Genomic DNA, 18,293 nt, shown 5'->3' on the forward strand with positions numbered 1-18,293 from the left:
TGACTGAAACTTTTGTCTTCCATTCTATTTTGGTCAGTAAGCACCTTTCCTGCTGGAACCATCCTCTTTCCTGTGTTTCATTTCTCCTTCAGTTTCAAAGAAGCAAAGGCTTTTGTAGGATCACAGCAATTCATAAAATGAAGTAAAATACACATCACCCTTCCACCTGTTGTACACCTTGCCCTTGGCCAAGCAAGCTCTGTCCTTGCTATAATCCATACAGTGCTCAAGGGGCACTCCTAGTGGGCAGTGGCATCTCCATGTTAGAGCTGAGGATGCTGAGGCTCAGCAAGGTCCCTTTGCTTGCCCAGGATGCCCCGACCAGTCACAGTGAGAACATGGGCCCCATGTCTGCCTGACTCCATGGTGCGGTTGCTCTCATTTCTCTGCAGTGGGATCTCTCAGAGACTGGCTAGGATGGGTGCTCAAGATTTTTCCCTTTGTAGCAAATTTGTTGGAAATGATTTCAAGCTGAAACAGAAAATTTGCTGGTCTGGTACAAAGAACTCCTATATTCCCTGACACATGTAACCCAGTGATAAACACCTTGGTGCACTTTGTGAGCAGAACCAGTGGTTCCTCCAGTCCCCCCAGGGGGACCTACAACTCCAGGGGGTGCTTACTGGAAAATTTCTCAAAGGGTGAAAGGTGCTGGTCTGTTCCTACCTCGTATCACTTGGGTTTCTGCTCTCAACATGGCAGTGTTGGAGCCCTTGTAAAGTTACTGGGCTTTGTCTCAGGAACACCCCAGTCAGGACCAGGCTGCCAGGATGAGGAAGGGAAATGCTCAGACACATGTCTCAGAAGTGAGACACCTGTGATATGGGCCGGCTCTGCCAGGGCATCATGAAACATAGGCCAGGAGAGGCCACATTCATCCATGCAGACAGGCTGAGATGCATGAATGCGCTGTCTCAATTACACCAGGAGGCATCTGTGTGTGGGTTCCGATGATAACCTGTGAAGAGTCTGTACTGTGCACAGCTGTGATCCCAGTCGTGGTGCCAGAATTGATGTGCTCCACCCATGCTCTCGCTTCAGGGAAAGTCACAGTAGAATCAGCGAGAATACAATCTAAATCATAACTTGATCTCTTATTAGGACTTTTCCCCACCTGCTCAGCTAATAATATGTACAGTGTTTCAGAAGTTTGAGATGTTTTTTGTTTTCTTCTGAAAATGCAAAGAATATTAAAAGTATAAGCTTAAGAAGACTTAGTATTCTGAGAAAGAGCGATAAAAGGACCTAACAAAATTAAGTGTTTAGAATCAAAAACATTCCTAGACATTGATTCTAAATCACACATGCAGAGGACAAGAATGGGAAGCCTGGGTTTGACCAGCCTTCCCCGACCAGATTTGTCCTTTTGAGATGTTTCCCCGTCTGCCCAATATGAACTACCATGAAGTCACATTGAGTGTCCTGAGTGATGGTTAATGATCAGTAAACTGTGCCCTGAGCAACTAAGGAGGCCACATGAGGTGGAGCGAAGGGCTCAGGGACAAAGATCCAGAAGCTGGAAAGCACTCCATGCAGGGCTGCGCCAGGGAGGGGCCAGCCTGACTCCAGGGAAGAGTCTGTATGAGGGAGGGATGGGAGGTGATGCTGGATAGGAACATGGGGCAGAAGTTAGAAGGAGCACAAAGGCAGCGTGAGTGGGGAGAGTCATGCAGTGGGCAGCGAAGAGAGAGGTTTCAGAAGCAGAGTAGGAATGTGGAAAGAACAGGACTTCTTGGCAATAAAATTGCAGAGATAATTGCTAGTGTGGAGATGGCAGAATCAGAGATAGCAGTTGGGGGTGTGTATGAAGCCAGGCATCAGTGATGAGTCTGTGCTCTCAGGAAGATGAAAGAGAACAGATACACGGAAGGCATTTTTAATAAAACTTAGAGAAATCTTGATGAGAATGAGGATGTGCAGAGGGGAGGAGAGAGAGGAGCCCTGCAGCAACGTGGATCAAGCCCTGCAGGCCCCGTCCTTCTTCTGAGGCCGACCTGGACTGGCGTGAGGCCACCGGAAGTCTTTCCTTAGTCCACTTTCTGAGAGTGTGATTTCCTCTTCCTGTGGAAATAGCGATAATTTTTATGAGGGGTGCTGCCCGGACCCCACTGGAGGAGCGGGTAAGATGAGGACTGTGCTCGGTGTTATCTCCCTACAGAACCACACATGCTGATCCCTAATACCTGTGGCCCCTAAGTGTCCGTGAGGGGACTGGTCCTTCTACAACACTGCTTATGGCTGCGGACACCCACTATATGGCAACAAGATGTACATATGTGGGTAGGTGGCAAAACCATTATAGGCAACGGAAATTCAAAATGTTCTAGAACCCTAAAATGTTCAACTCATGTAGTATTTGGTCTATTCCAGGGGGCCCCAAGCCCCTGGGGCTGTGGTCAGCTACCTGTCCTGGGCCTGTTAGGCACCAGGCCGCACAGCAGGATATAAGCAGCCGGCAAGCGAGCATTCCAGCCTGAGCCCCGCCTCCTGTCAGATTAGCGGTGGCATTAGATTCTCATAGAAGCACAAACCCTATTGTTAACTGTGCATGAAAGAGATCTAGGTTGTGCTGTCCTTATGAGAATTTAATTAATGTCTGATGATCTGAGGTGGAACAGTTTCATTCCGAAATGATCCTTCCCTCTTCTCACGTCCCCCACCCCTGATAGAAGGAAAAATTGTCTTCCATGAAACCAGTCTCTGGGGCAAAAAGTTTGGAGACTGCTGGTCTACAGTGTCCCAAAACCCTTTTCTACGGTTCCTTCCCAAAGCCTGGAGGCTCTAAGTCCTCCCCTGTTCTTATACTCCTGTGTGTTGAGAAAAACAGCATTTCCTATGCTCTGAAGGCTCTCTAGAACATTCTTTCTAGGCTGCAGGATGGATATTAATAATAACAGAATAATTGGCTTGGCCTTGTTAGCCAATCCAAAGCCCTCTAGGCTGAAGTGGGGGATTTTCACTTCAGTGACATCCAGCCTGGGTACCTTCCATCTCAGCATCCCCAGGCACAGACAGGAAGGTGACATCACCCATTTACATGATGTCTGTCTTTGTGGCCTGGGCCACTGGATGGCTTTTACCTCAGAGGCGGAAATGCCAGAGATGGGTGTTCTGGGCATGATTAACAAAGGGAAAACTGAGAGCGTTCCTACTGACGCCCCTTCTCCTTTCAGTTCCCACCCAGGCAGCCTGTCCTTACGGGCCTTGGAGTGGAGACTTGAGCCACCACCTGTCAGAAGTGCAGGTTTCACAGGCACAGCCGGAGCCAAGAACCCTGGTGCCCAATTGTCTGCGACTACAACTGGATCAAGGGTTTGACAGCGGCTATGGCTTAGCCAGGTGGGGCGTTTCCTCCGCCACCTGCAGCTTCACAGCCAACGCTGATCCTGGGAAGCAATGGCCCTTCCAAGGTAGGGAAGGAAAGGGGACCAGGAAGCTCTAATCCGGGTGTTGGTGATCATGGTGCTGTGAGGGGAGGAGGCAATGGGGTCTCTTCATGCTCCCTCAGAGTCAAGTAGAAATCCACAATGTTGCAGCCCAGTGAGTGAGCAAGAGCCTGGGGTTTAGGATCAAATCTGCTCTCAGGTCCTGGGTTTAACCCTTACTCATTATTCATCTCAGCCAAGTCATTTGTGGTGTTGGCATTTACATCTCAGTTCTGTCATCTGAAAGACTTGAAAAATAATATCTACATTCAATCATTGTTGATAACATTAATTATGATAATTTCCAAAGGGCTAATTCAGTTAAAATTGCTCAATAAATCTATGAATAGATGTTATCTAATTCTGCTATCTTTCTGGTAAGTTAGCACTTAGGAAATGACTTGACATTTGTTGTTTCAACTGAGGAGGAGTAACTGTTAGGATCTCTACTTTCTAGGGACCCCCTTCCTGTGTTTTCTTAGAAAGTCTCTTTTGCCAGTTTTCTTCCTCTCCTTCAGCATCCCTTTTAAAGTCAATTTTCCCCTATCGAGCACTTTCAGTAGCAACCTATTAGGCACATTCAGCAAAAGTGCAAACCCTGAGCCCACAAGTCAGTCTCCTGATATACCCAGTTTCTTGCTCTGTTTTTCCCCCCTTGTTTTGAAATAAAAGAATAAAATGGCAACCTTCTCTTGGAAAGTGTACAAATCTGTCTCTTTTATGAAAGTCCATTTAGTTCGTCATCTCCACTCACGTCCACGGCCATGTCCTCAGTTTCCTTCTCCCAGGGATCCACTTCTGCTCAGATTTCCTTAAAACCCTGGGTCATGTTCATCCTACTCTCCATCCCACTCAACATCTCCTCCTGGATCCCCTGGGGCTGCCTGCTGTTCATCTGTCAGGCGATGCCCTCAGCTGAGGAATAAGGAGACCCAAGTCCTCAGGAGGAAGGAGGGTCACATGAGGTAATGAGCAACATCTGGGTCCGTGGAGAGGACACATGAAAGATGCTCACTGAGTGTCGGGGGATGCGTAGTCCCTGACACGTGCCCTGATAACTTTGAGTATTTAAACTGATTTCTCTTTTGCTTCTCCATGGATTCCCAGTCAGGAATCACCCCGCTGGCTCCAACACTCTCACCTGCTGGCTTCCCCAGGAGTCCAGAGCACTAACCAGGCTCCAGGGAAGAGGACAGAGTGAATGCCTTTTGTTTCGTTCTCCTTTACCTGGTGACTTCTCCCTGCTGTCTAATAGGGCATTTGTTTCTCACCATGTCTTCTCTCTCTCACTTATCTTATATTTCTGAATTTTTTTCCAGTTTCAATGGACCAGATTATAGTGTTAGTGATTATAATGTTAATTCAACATCCTCCACATCCCTATGTAATACTTTCTTCCAATAGATTTTTATATATAAATATATGCATTTGTGTCATTTGTCATGTACATTATGCATATTTGGCATGTATTTTTAATAAAATGTATATATATGCTGTATACATATCTGTATGATCATTTCATCAATATCCCATGTTTAGTCTTTCCAATTCTTTTCTCTCATATGTTCATTTAATGTCGATTTTGCTTGATTTTTAGAATCTCCTCCCTCCCAAAACACAGCCTGTATCCAGTGTGACTTCCTTGCCTTTGCCTTGTCTACCTGGAAGCTACTTGTGTTTATTAATCCTAAATTTCTTGAATATGTTTGTCAATTGGGATCACCTTTTCCTCCTGGCAATCTTGTCATTACTGGGTGATGCATGAAAAACCAACAATGCAGAAAATACCAAAATGTCTTCCTTGACTTCCCTTTACCCCTCGGACTTTCTTATTCAAGGCCACTTTCCTTCTCTGATGATCCTCTTGGGTGGAAGAGAAAGTCACAATAAGATCATGGATAACAGTGAACACTGTTAGGTATGGTTTCATTTTCAGAGTTGGGTTTAGAGCCTTCCCTTGGAATGAAGAACCCTCCCCAGCTGGAAGGTGAGGCTCTTGAAGACTCAGCTGACAACACACATGGGTATCAAGTCATTGGCCACATTTATGCCTCAAGTGTCCTAAAACCAAAGATGATCAAAAGAAAACTGCTGCTCAGCAAGTGGAGACTGGCATGCAGATTCCCTGGCCTGCAAGCTTAGGCTATGAAGGTAATCACATCTATGGCTGTTAGCTGCACTCGCTCCTTATTTCTGTCTATGATGACAGCTCATTCTCCCATTGCTTTTCTCTTCCCTATTTGTTCTCTCCAGCAGCTGCTGTCACCTCTGTCTGGTCTTACCTCTGTGTCTCATGGGCTGCCACCCTGCCAGGTCCTTCCATTCCCATCTGCTCTTTGCTCTCTGAACTCTGCTCCGTTCCCACTGCTACTGTCTTGGGAGAATTTTGTTGGTCTAGATATTGAGAATATTGCTAAATGCCTTAAGGCATAACCAGGTGTGGAATCAACTTCAGGGAATTAGAGAAAATAAGTCGGGCCATGGTTACAATCCCCACTCTCTGTTTGCTAACTCCATCCATGTAGACTCTTGTTTTTCTTTCTTTCCTGAGCCCCTTGGAAAGAATACTTATGATTACATATATTTGTTTGTTTGTTTGTTTGTTTTCAGTGCGGAAGGATAGACTGCACGCGGTGGTTATTGTTAGTTTCTACCGCGTTATATCCTGGATGGTATCCCAAGTGTTTTCCTTGTAGTTAGGAGGCTATGAAACAGAAAGTAACACGTTGCTGTCCTTGCCGCCAGAGAAATTCTAAGGGTCAGCCGTAGTGAGATTGTTCAACACAAGTTAACTAGCGCGAGGGCCCCAGAACTCTTTCCTTTCTACGTGGGGCTGCTTTTAGCAGAGATTGGTCCATGGTCTCCAGTCTCCTGGGTTCTCACGCTCTGTGAAAATCTTCGTGTTTTTCCACAGCCTCTAGAGTTACCGTTAACACAGCCTCTGCTTCTAACTGCAGCACCCACAGGCGTTTGTGGGATTTCTGTGCTGGCGGGGAATGTGTTCTCACCTCATAGAGCCAGGTAGAAACTCTACGCAGTCGGGTGCTGTTCTTTGGGATGAAAGCAGGGTCTTTGGGGCTCTGTGTCCGTCTTCGGTTGTAGACATAACACGCTTACTTTGTGGATGGGAATGGCTCTGAGCCCAGGTGCCCTTGCGCATATTCACAGAGGCCCGCAGGTCAGAACCGCAGTCTCACCTGTCAGCAGAATGCGCTGCGATCTACTCGAATTACCGGAACTATCCAGCAATAAAATGGGACACATTACAAAACATGAGATAGTGTGGATAATCTCAAAAACCTCATGCTGAGTGATGAAAAGAGTGCATCCTGTGTGGCGCCATCAAGGTGAATTTCTAGAACAGGTAAAACTAACATATAGTGACAGAAACTACATCATATAGTGACAGAAACTACATCATTGATTGCTGGGGTCAGGGGGAGGGTGGGACTGACTGCAAAGCGCATAAAAAGACCTTTTAGAGTAATAGACACGTCATCAAACTTGAAATGGATGCGTTGTACCATAGTCAACTCACACCTTAATCAACTTAATTGTAAAAAGTAATAAGAAAACCACTGCAGGAGTCGTTGCTGTTGCTGTTTGTGAGCCTGTGGCACGGCTCTGTGGGACTGGAACTTTAAAGACAGCCACAACGGCTGAAAATGGTGATAATGAAAAGATGGCTGCCCTGGAGGCCAAAATCTGTCATCAAATTGAATATTATTTTGGAGACTTCAATTTGCCACGGGACAAGCTTTTAAGAGAACAGATGAAACTGGACGAAGGCTGGGTATCTTTGGAGATAATGATAAAATTCAACAGGTTGAACTGTCTAACAACAGACTTTAATGTAATTGTGGAAACACTGAGCAAATCTGAGGCAGAACTCATGGAAATTAGTGAAGATAAAACTAAAATCAGAAGGTCTCCAAGCAAACCCCTACCTGAAGTGACTGATGAGTACAAAAGTGATGTGAAGAAACAGATCTGTTTATATTAAAGGCTTCCAAACTGATGCAACTCTCGATGACATAAAAGAATGGTTAGAAGATAAAGGTCAAGTACTAAATACTCAGATGAGAAGAACATTGCATAAAACATTTAAGGGATCAATTTTTGTTGTGTTTGATAGCATTGAATCTACTAAGAAGTTTGTAGAGGCCCCTGGCCAGAAGTACAAAGACACAGGCCTGCTAATACTTTTCAAGGATAATTACTTTGCCTAAATAAATAAATAAATGAAGTAAGAAAACAAAATAAAGTGGAAGCTAAATTAAGAGCTAAATGAGAGCAAGAAGCAAATCAAAAGTTAGAAGAAGATGTTGAAAAGAAATCTCTAGAAAAAAAGATTGGATGCTTGCTGAAGTTTTCAGGTGATTTAGATGATCAGACCTGTAGAGAAGATTTACACATCCTTATCTCAAATCATGGTGAAATAAAATGGATAGACTTCATCAGAGGAGCAAAAGAGGGAATAATTCTATTTAAAGTAAAAGCCAAGGAAGCATTGGGTAAAGCCAAAGATGCGAATAATGGTAACCTACAATTATGGAATAAAGAAGTGACTTGGGAAGTACTAGAAGGAGAGGTGGAAAAAGAAGCACTGAAGAAAATAACAGAAGACCAACAAGAATCCCTAAACATATGGAAGTCAAAAGGTTGCAGATTTAAAGGAAAAGGAAAGGGTAATAAAGCTGCCTATCCCGGGTCTGGTAAAGAAAAAGTACAGTTTTAGGGCAAGAAAATGAACTTTGCTAATGATGAACATGATGAAAATGGTGCAACTGGACCTGTGAAAAGAGCAAGAGAAGAAACAGACAAACAAGAACCTATATCCAAACAACAGAAAAGAGAAAACGGTGCTGAAGACCAGTGGTTTAGTAAACCAATCTTTTATTCATTTAAAATAGGCTTTAAACTACTTTTGTTTATGGGGGCTTTTAAAAGGAAAACCGAATTAGGTTCACTTCAATGTCCACCTGTGAGAAAGGAAAAGTTTTTTTGTTGTTTAACTTGTCTTTTTTTGTTATCTAAATGAGAATTATTTTGAATGTATAGTTCTGTTCGTGTTATTTCAGATGATTCAAATATCAGAAGATTCTTCCACTAAATTGCCTTTGTAATATGAGAATATGTTAGTACAAACTAATAAAACATATAGTATATGAAAAGAGATAAAAAACCTCCAAATCTTAAAGTCTTCTACTTAATTTAGTGTATGTTTAGCCTTAGAAAAGTGTATCGGTGATTGAGAGTTCAGGAATTCCTTGATTTCTGTTTCTGTCTCTGTGTCTTCAGTTAAATTCATGCACTATTAAATGGAATATTTGTAAAATAGAGTCTAAGCTCAATTTTATAAAAGTATATATATACTTACATATTATCTATATAAATTACATATAAGTATATATACTTTTATAAATATAATATATATGACAGACTAACAAGAGAAGAGCATATGTATTTATTTAATGTAAGTTTTACATGACAGGAGTGCCTTCAAAGGAAATGAAGACCCGTGGAAACAGCTAAATCTCAGTTGTTGTTGTTTTTTAACAGTATGTTTTATGAAGAGTGGATAGTCATGGAGAAGTATGATAAGCCAAAAAAAGTATGACCTAACAGTAAGAAACTGGGGAAAACGTAGCCAGGCCTCTGTGTTCAGGCTCTTCTCTGTGTCCCTGGGTCTTCACACTCCAGAATGCACCTTTCCTGTGGGTACAGAGAGGGCACTTCTCACATGAGAGTGTTATGATCGGCTTCAGGGAATAAGGGCACGGGGAGGGTGACAGTCACCTTCCTGCTTCTGTTGTTTTCTCAAATTCCTTTAGTATAAATATTTCCTCAAATTCCTTTAGTATAAAATATTCAATACCCCATGTATGTAAAAGTGCCATAAATGCTCAATAATTGTCTTCTTTATTATTTTCATCAGTAACATCATCTGAATCATCAGTATTGTCTATTTTTAACAATGAAAAATGCATAAGGTAACATACCTTACCTTATTTAAAGTTCAGAACAACCAAGGAAATGAGTAACTTGTAGCGGGCGTCAGAAGTTCTGTGGCACAAAAGGAAGATAGGCATTCAAGGAACACCAGGATAGAAGAGCCGGAGTAGGAGAGAGAGCAAGAGGGATGCAGGAAGCCACCGGATAGCTCGGGTGGAGAGAGGGCGCTCCTGCTCCGCGAGCCTCCCTGCCACCGCAGGCCTCGGGCCACCTTCTTCTAGGAAGACGCACCCTCCTTTCCTCTGGTCTCGGCTAAGACGCTGCAAAGGGCATCGTCCTGGAGCATTTCTCCTCTCCCCCAAGACCCTCCGAAGGAAGGATGGGCAGACGGAAGCTTCACCCCGAAGTGGTCAAGCGCATACAGCTCCAGCTTCCGCGGGAGCATTTCCCGAGCGTCTTTCATGGGTAAGAGTGGGCCCTGCAGGATAATGCCTCCCGTTCCCTGAGGAGCAGTGCGGGAGATGCCCATGTGGCCAGCTCCTGGGCCACGCGACCCAGGCCCTCCAGGAGGAGCGAGGAGTCCTGGTCCCTGAGCCAGCCCCTTGGACCGGCTGTGCCAAGAGAAGCAGCAAGGGAAGGGGTCCCCTCCCGCCTCAGGGTCTCTGTCCTCCTGGTGTTAAGAGACGTGCATCCAACTCCCTCTCCAAGTGCTGGAGAGGAGGCTAGGACTTTCCCACGGGCTGGGGGCCTTGCTGTTCCAAGGACGGCTGGGGAGGAAGAGGAGGCAGAGGCGGAAGAGGAAGCCAGCTGAGATGTGTGAAGCAGCTCTGGCTACAACGGGTAGGAAGAGGGAGCGCGGGACCCAGGAGCCTCCGTGCGGAGCCAGGCCTCAGGAGCAGCCGCCTTGTTCCTAGAAGGGGTGCCTCTATCCATCTTGTCTCCAAAGACTGTAGGGAGATCTTCTCGCCCGGTGGGAAAGCGACGTCTCCCATGCTTTCCCACCACAGACGCCTTGTGTCTTTTCTCCTGCTTGTGTCGGCCCGCCAGCCTGCGGGGGCTACAGCTGCCGCGGTTCCACGCTTGGTGGACGCTGCCCACCAGCGAGCCAAGAGCCACGCTTGGAGGCGGGAGTCGGAGAGTCGTGTGCAGGCCGGGAGGAGACCCAAGCTCTGGGTCAGGGCTTTTTTTGCCAATAGCCAAATTCAGCGTGTTTAGACCGAGAGCTCACATCTGTCTGTTGGAGAACTTCAGTGAGAAAACCAAGGAAGCGCACTCAAAATCCCTAGAAGAGCGGGAAGGGTCTGTGGCGGCGATATCTGCGTCTTCTGTGAGCCAAGGCCTATCGGGAGAGTGAGTGCGCGCACCCAGCCGCAGGGTAGCGCGAACAGCACCGCAGACGAGGGCCCCGCGTGTGGGGAAATCGCAGGGGTCAGCGCAGCCGAAGTGCGGTGGACTAGCCTCGTCCAGGGAGAACCCCCTTCCTGACCACTGTCTGTCCTCCGCCAGGTAAGGGAAGAGGAGAAACAGTACAGCCTCCTCTCCCCTGTCCGAACGCTCAGGGTCACCACCTTCCCCTCTGCTCGCCAGTTGCCATCCTTCCAAACCACTCTCCGCCAAAGATTCCACCGACAGTCACCCTCCAGACAACCCAGGCCTCCCTTCAGCAGCGGCTCCCGACCCGCAGCCACCGCGCCCTCTCACCCCCGCGGTTCTGCCCGCCGCCTCTGCCGAGTCTGTGCACTTCACCTCCCTGGCTCCCGCTCTCCCCTGAGCTTACAGTGGACGCGGGATTCCTCCGAACCCCTCTTGGGAGTACTGAATGGAAAAGGGGGAGCGTGCGCAAGTGCTTGGTAGAGTGTAGACACTGTGGGATTTGACGGTGGTACCATCGCTTTAACGTCCTAGTGCTGATTTTTCACGCCTGCCTTCTGCTTAGGGCACCGGCCACAGTTTTCCATTTGTGCCTACTCCACCTGCTGTCTTTGTTGGCTCAGCAAATATCGCCTCCCTCTACCGCTCAGTCTACAAACGGGCGGTCCTGGAGGACCTCACCCGCCGCTCACCCGACTTCCAACCTCGCAGGCATCTCCTCCAGTCGCTTCTTCTGAAGGCCTAAGAAGCACGTTACATGCGAACGGAGGTGAGGACGCTCCGCTGACCGTTCCGTGTCAGCTGACAACTTGTGGCACGGAGAAACGCCACGACTTGGCTTGGCCTCTCTCTTAGTTATTCGCAGCTCAGCCCGATCGGCGCCTCCGGGATGGCGGAGGCGGCAAAGACGGTGGGCTTCTTGGGTGCAGCTCCAGGAGGGCTGGCATCCCTGCACGGCGGTGTACACCTGAGCGAGACGCTCTGTCGCTCTGTAAAGCCGCTTGTGCGGATGACAGACACGGAGGTAAATAAGAGCGCTGTGTCATGAGAGGTGACCCACCAGGACTTGCCCTCCTTCGCCGGGGTTTGCACCTCACTGCGGAGACTGTTCTGTCTCCGGCCCTTGGAGAAGGCCCGCTTACAGCGGCGTAAAGGAAGGTTTCTGCGGGATGGCGGTCAGTGCAAAACGATTTCCTGACTGGTAAATGAACCGGGGACTGCGCCGGTGAAAGCGCTGTTCTAGCCACTAGACCACCTGGGAGGCACAGGATGGGGCATTTTCAACCTTCTCGCCACTGAAGTGACAGTTTCCCTGTGCGCTGGGAAGACTTGGGACTTGGGCTCGCTGGTCGCTCCTGGAGTCCTCTCATAAGGCCGTTTCCTCCCTCCTTTCTCCAAAAGAGGAGCACGCAGGCGACACACCCGGCATTCCGCAAGGCTCACCAAAGCCACGAGTCCCGGAGCGAGTTGCAGAGTCCCGGCAGAACCTGACCACTGACCTACAGATGTGCCTTTGCGAAGCGGCAGCGCATGGAGAGACAGTAGCGGGTCGCCGGGGCCAGAGCCTCGCACTGGGTAGCCAGGAGCAGGCAGGAGGGAGGAGGCTCCCGGGGTGAGACCGGGGCACCCCGAGCATCATAAAGGACTCAGACCTTGGCATCCCCGACATAATAAAGGACTCAGACGGATGCGGAAACCGAGACGGGCTGGTTCCCGTAGGCGTCCAGTCTAGTAGGCATCCCCGTCTTTCCAGTTGGTGGTACAAACTGACGCTTGAGATTTTTCCTCAGAGCCAAGATCGAACTGGTAACCAATTCGTGATTTCCCGTCGGCCAAGTGCGTGGGCATCGATCTACACGTGAGTTTCTCCACCTCCGCAGAATGCTATTTCGGGGTGGGGGAGGGCCCTCCGGTGGACTGTAAGGTGTTTAGCAGCATCCGTTGCCTCCCCTAATTAGATGGATGCCAGGGGTTAACATTCTCCCTCCCCGCTTCCCCCATTCGTGGCCTAGTGTCTCAGCGGGGATGGGGAAGGCGTGTGAGGGCGAAGTTGCCCCTTGTTGAGTATTGGTGCGCCTAGTCCTGCTCTGAGCTTGTGCAGAGGACTTTCCAGATGAAGGCTCAGGGGTCGATCCAGCTGGAGAGCCCCTCCCTCCCCAGCACAGTTGACCTTAGGATTTGAGGCTTTTAACATCTCTGAGTTTCCACCTTTAGGTCTTTCCTTCCGTTCTATCCTCCAAAGCGGCCTCTTCCGAGCCTGTTGACCAGGGCCAGCCAGGTCGAAGGCTGGGTTCGCTCAAGGAGGATCCTCTTGCCCCTCCTGGAACTTCAGGCCTGTCGGTTGGGCCTGCAGAGAAGCCTTAGGGCCCACTTCGTTCGGCATCCTAGGGGGCAGGTGCGCGGTGCGAGGGGAATAGGAGAGTGTGACTGTGGTTCCCGACTCCCTGGCGCTCGCCCTCCATCCCGGTGCACACCCTTCCCACCCTTCCCGGCTCCTGCTGGTCCCGCTCGCCCCGAGGTAAGTCTCCGGTCAGCATAAGCTCCCAAGAAGCCCAGGCCCAAAGGGACACGTAGCGGAAACAAGCTGCTCACTTCGGTCCTGTCCGCAAGGGACCCCTTTCTGACCAGAAAGAAAGGCGGCCAGTCCTGTCCCGTTGGGTTAGTGCAAGAGAGATTGAAGGGAAGAGAAGAAAAATCCTGTGAGGTTTCAGGATCTAAAGTCACCATGAAGTCGATCTAACCTCCTCTGAAGGTCCTCCGGGTCCTCCAGTGGCTGGTGAAGGTGAGATGAGTCCCTGTCTCCAGTTTGCCAAAGTGGACAAAGCCTACCACAATGGGCCCGAATCAGCTAGTAGGCATCCCCCTCTTTCCAGTTGGTGGTACTCGAGCTTCCCTACCCAAGCTTTCCGTGGATTCCAAGGGTACAACTGAACACCTTTTCTTGTTCCAACTGCGCTTATTTGAAGTAAGGGCAGATCTGTTGAGAAGCATGTATTCGGTAAGAGTAGAGCAACCGTTGTTGAGACTGTCCCACTCTTCCTCCTCCTCCCTCTTCCTAGAAATGTACAATGAAAATTAATCCCCACGACTGCCCTGTTGTACTTTCAATGCACATTTGGCGGAGCCTAAGGGGAGTCTATGAGGTTCCGGGGTGAGTATTTGAAGTATAACACAGTCATTTTTATTTACACGTGCATTCCAAAAACACATTGGACAAATGCATCCAGTTCACCTGTGCCACACTTACAAAGATAGGAAAAGAGGGTCTACACACAAACAAGTGAAAGATGTAATCGAATGGCTTTTAAACATCTGCTGTTTCCACTGAAGGTCTTCTTCTCTGGATACACCCACCAGTGTCTTCTCTTTCTCCAAAATCAGACATTCAAGTGCCAGACCCTGAAATCAGTTTTCTGGTACCAGCTTATTCTTCCCCATTCTGTATCCCTGCCACTCCACTCTCTTCTTTCATATGCAGGAAAGGTCAGCTCTCCCTCAGTTTCTAATTTGCAACATCCCACTCGAAGAACTCAAGGACCAGCATCAAAAATTAGACACCCTCCATGGGACTCCTTCTCTGTCTTAGTTGGAGCTTCTATAACAATGTACCATAAACTGGGTAGCTCATCCACAACAGACATTTGTCACAGTTCTGGAGTTTGGAAGTCTAAGGTCAAGGTGCCAGCATGGTAGGGTTATGGTAAGGAACCTCTTCCTGCTTGTAGATGCCATCTTCCCATTGCATCTGCAAGTGGCTGAAAGAGGCAGAGAGAGCTCTCTAGTGTCCCTTTTATAGGGGCACTAATCCCACTCAGGAGGACTCCACCTTCTGGATCTAATTACCTCCCAAAGGCCCCTCCTCCTAATTTTAACACTTTCCAGGGGTGGGTGGGGGAAGGTTAGAGTTTCAACCAAGGCATTTTGGGGGGACACAAACATTAGGCCTCCTGTGATCTTTCTAGAAGAATAAGAAATTACAAATGACCCAAAGCTTTGTACATTTCACAGTTAGAAATAAAGAAAACTTTCCCTAAGATTTTGAAAGGCCTGAAACATGAGTTTCCTTCCAACCAACCCCACCACTAAAATCTGGACTTTGTGCTGAGTGTTGTGGACTTTCTGCATGTTCATCCTCCCTGCAGACAACTGGAGATTTATTCTCATCAGAGGGTAGAAGAGAGGATCCTTGGCCCCAAGGGGGCAATCAGCATAGGTGAGCGAGGACATGTGTCCCACACTGAAATGAGAGGGTTGAAGTGACAGCATATCTTGATCTATGTGATGGTTACATGAATTATGACCTATTTCAAAGGTTATTGTGCTGTGTGAAAAAGAACAAAACCAGAGGACTTGCACAACCTGACTTTCAGACTCACTCTAAGCTGTTATAAACAAGGCAGTGTGCAAGCGGCATTGGGAGACACAAGTACATCAACAGACTGACTTGGGAGACCTGAAATTGACCCACAGCTATATAGTCCATAGGTTGTTTGTTTGTTTGTTAATTTTGTTTCGTTTTCTGAGACAAGGTCTCACTCTGCTTCGCAGGCTGAAGGGATCCTCCTGCCTCAGCCTCCCAGGTAGCTCATACTACAGGCACCTTTTAGTAGACATGAGGTTTTGCCATGTTGCCCAGACTGGTCTCCAACTCCTGGGCTCAAGTGACTTACCAGCCTCAGCCTCTCACAGTGCTGGGATTACAGGCATGAGCCACCATGACTGGCCATAGGTTTTCAATAAAAGCAGTTCAATGAGGCAAAAGAAATAGTTTCAATTAATGGGCTTTCATATGGGGGAAGAGGGAGACCAAAAAGGTTATTTCTTCCTCACACTACACTCAAAAGTAACTTGAGGCACATTATAGACCAAAACTTAAAAGCTAAAGGTACAAAACATTTCGAGGATACTTTGTGACTTGTTGGTAGACAAGATTTATTAAACAGGGCACAGAAAAAAACATGTAAAAAGGAAAGACTTGATAAATTCGATTTCATGAACATTAGCCATATCTTCTCATCAGAAGACGCTACATAGAAAATGAAGAAACAAGCCAGCCTCAGATTAGGAGAAAATAGTTACAAAACCTATCTGACCCCCAAACCCTGTAACTATAATGTATAGTGAGATCTTCCTAACTGGAAATTAAAAAAAAAAAAAAAAAAAAACCAAATGTGCTAGATGGGTAAAAGACTTGAACAGATACTTTAGAATAAAAGGTACACACATGGTCAACAAAGCACATAAAAGAGTGCTCAATATTATTAGCTATCAGGAAAATGGAAATTAAAACCACATTGAGACACCACTATAACTCCCAGTAGCATGGCTAAATTTATGAGGAGAGGAAATACCCAATCTTGGAGAAGGTGAAGAACAACCACAACTCTCACATGTCATTCATTGGTGGAAATGTAAAATGACACTACTACTTTGGGACAAGTTTTGTCAGTTTTTATGAACTTGAACATATCCCACTCTTTGGTATTCGCAATTCTGCACCTAGGTTTTCCCCCAAGAGACATGAAAACAGACACCCTCAATATCTCTTGTGGGAAGAATGTTCAAAGCAGGTTTATTCAGAACAGCCAATACCGGTTTATTCAGAATAGCCAATACCGGTTTATTCAGAATAGCCAATACCCAAACACTCATTATAGGGGTAGGGGTGGGGCGGGAATGGCAAACAAACTGTGCTATTTCCCTGCAATGGAATACTACTCAGCAATGAAAGAGGAATGAACATGTGCTGCACTCAGCAATGGATAGAGCCAGAGACATTATGCAGAGAGAAAGAAGCACATAGAACAGAGTAGATGCACTGTGATTTCATCGACATGAAGTTCTAGAAGAAGCAAAGGTAAAGTGAAAACAATCTGGAGAATGATTGTTCACAAATAAGGCAGAGAACAATGACAATGATTTTTATAATTCTAGTGATTACATTATTGATTGAATAGTCAGTAAATCCAGGCATGTCTGACGACAGCAGTGTAAGGCAGAGTTCGGGAAGTGGCCCATCCTTCCATAGAAAAATGCTGAGGCACATAAAATTTAAGATACTTACCCAAGGTCAGGCAAGGGCTGACATAGATTTTCAACACAGAACCTGGGTTCTTGGACATAGATTAGACTGCACCTGTCCACTTTTCTGTTTCAGGTGTCTCTGGGATTCTCAGCTGTACCCGAGGAGAGAGAGAAGGACAGAGAAGGAGACACAGTGAGAGAGGAGTAGGGAAGAAATGGAGGGAGGTACAGGGCCCTTAGGTGTTGAACAGCAGAGAAGTAACTCTTGCCAGTGTGTTTACACTATAGAGAAGTTTTCTGGGGATCCGGACATTAGTAGATGCTAAGCTTGCTGTGGTCAGGAGATGAATTTGATATGCCATAGATTTAGAAATTAAAACGGCACCCTAAAGTTGTTGGAAGAGAATGTTGCAGAATACATTTCGGCCTTACCCTGACGCGCTTGGTTGCGGGGAGCAAAAGGGATCAAGTGACTGCCTGGACGAACAACTTTGCCGTGACTCGGATTCGAACCGAGGTTGCTGCGGCCACAACGCAGAGTACTAACCACTATACGATCACGGCGAGCCACAGGCCAAGCGGCAATGCCTGTGCTTGCTCTAGCAGTTTTGACGTCAATACATTTCGATTATTAGGCGGCTTTGTTCCGAGCCAGCCACAGGGGGTTCACGTGGTTCACGTTTTTCTCCCTTTCATGCCCGCTCTGCTTTTCCCTCCCTTCCTCCCAATCCTAATACGGGACGAGAATAATTCTCATCTCCTCCACTCCAGCCTGTGCCTCCCTGCACCGGCCTCTCTCGGGTGGTCTCTCTGTCCTCATCCGCACCTCCTCTGCTTCTCTCCCGCCTCTCCGTGTTTCTGCTTTTCACCCTTTCTCTCTCCCGCCCCACCGACCAAAGCCGAGTTGAGCTAGTGGAGCCCAAGCGGCGTAGAGTCGGGTAAAGGCGGAGCCAAGAACGGGAAGAGCCATCACTAGAGCCCACGGGCGTTCTGCTTCCTTTGGGAAGTCGCGGACCCGGGCTTTTCCCGGGACGGTGGCTGTGACGCCGGCGAGGGGCAGGATGGGGCGAAGGCCATTCCGCTGCCCTCCTCGCTTCGGAATCATTCAATGCATGGGTTTCAATCGTAGCCGGCAAGATGCACCTCTCCGGTTTTCTAAGGCTTTGGAGCCTGCACAATTGTTCTACAAAAGGCAGTGGCTCCGCCTAGCGTTGGATGGGCGCGTGCTCTGCAAAGTGAGGCCGGAGCGACTTGCTTCCAAGTTCGGAGGTGAGTGGTTCGAACCTGTCCTATGGAGGGTTTCTTCCACTTTAAAAATGCTTGAACCGCTGGCAAGTTTCTTCTATCCAGCACATGCTCCAGCATATGATCTCATGGAAACGCAGAGTGAGACCAGCTTTACCCTCCTCTCTTCGGTGTCTCGCCTACGACATGAGGACCTAAATCAAGGTCCTCCAGGATTCTGGCATCTCTCTCTCTCTCTCTCTCTCCCTCCCTCCCCCTCTCCCTCTCCCTCTC

The 18,293-nt window shown here is 47.7% G+C and overlaps 2 long non-coding RNA genes, 1 other non-coding gene and 1 pseudogene across 4 annotated transcripts; 2 read left to right on the plus strand and 2 right to left on the minus strand.

Annotated features, from left to right (window-relative positions):
- Nucleotides 1-1,867: 1,867 nt before the first annotated feature.
- LOC139356376 (uncharacterized) lies at nucleotides 1,868-17,400 on the minus strand. Its single transcript, XR_011608146.1, has 3 exons — nucleotides 17,208-17,400; nucleotides 16,816-16,927; nucleotides 1,868-2,061 (listed from the first exon to the last, which is right to left on the minus strand). It is a non-coding gene; the product is annotated as an uncharacterized lncRNA (long non-coding RNA).
- Nucleotides 6,907-8,551, plus strand: LOC112426161 (lupus La protein pseudogene; annotated as a pseudogene).
- On the plus strand, nucleotides 9,016-17,171 carry LOC139356371 (uncharacterized). 2 transcript variants are annotated; one of them, XR_011608139.1, is made up of 4 exons: nucleotides 9,016-12,609; nucleotides 12,966-13,902; nucleotides 14,230-14,964; nucleotides 16,909-17,171. It is a non-coding gene; the product is annotated as an uncharacterized lncRNA (long non-coding RNA). The 2 variants fall into 2 exon arrangements; XR_011608138.1 differs by having other exon boundaries at nucleotides 12,966-14,964.
- TRNAH-GUG (transfer RNA histidin (anticodon GUG)) lies at nucleotides 17,268-17,339 on the minus strand. The gene has a single exon. It is a non-coding gene; the product is annotated as a tRNA-His (tRNA).
- Nucleotides 17,401-18,293: the final 893 nt, after the last annotated feature.

This window comes from Macaca nemestrina, chromosome 1 (assembly GCF_043159975.1).
Source record: "Macaca nemestrina isolate mMacNem1 chromosome 1, mMacNem.hap1, whole genome shotgun sequence".
In the NCBI taxonomy this organism is placed as follows: domain Eukaryota; kingdom Metazoa; phylum Chordata; class Mammalia; order Primates; family Cercopithecidae; genus Macaca; species Macaca nemestrina.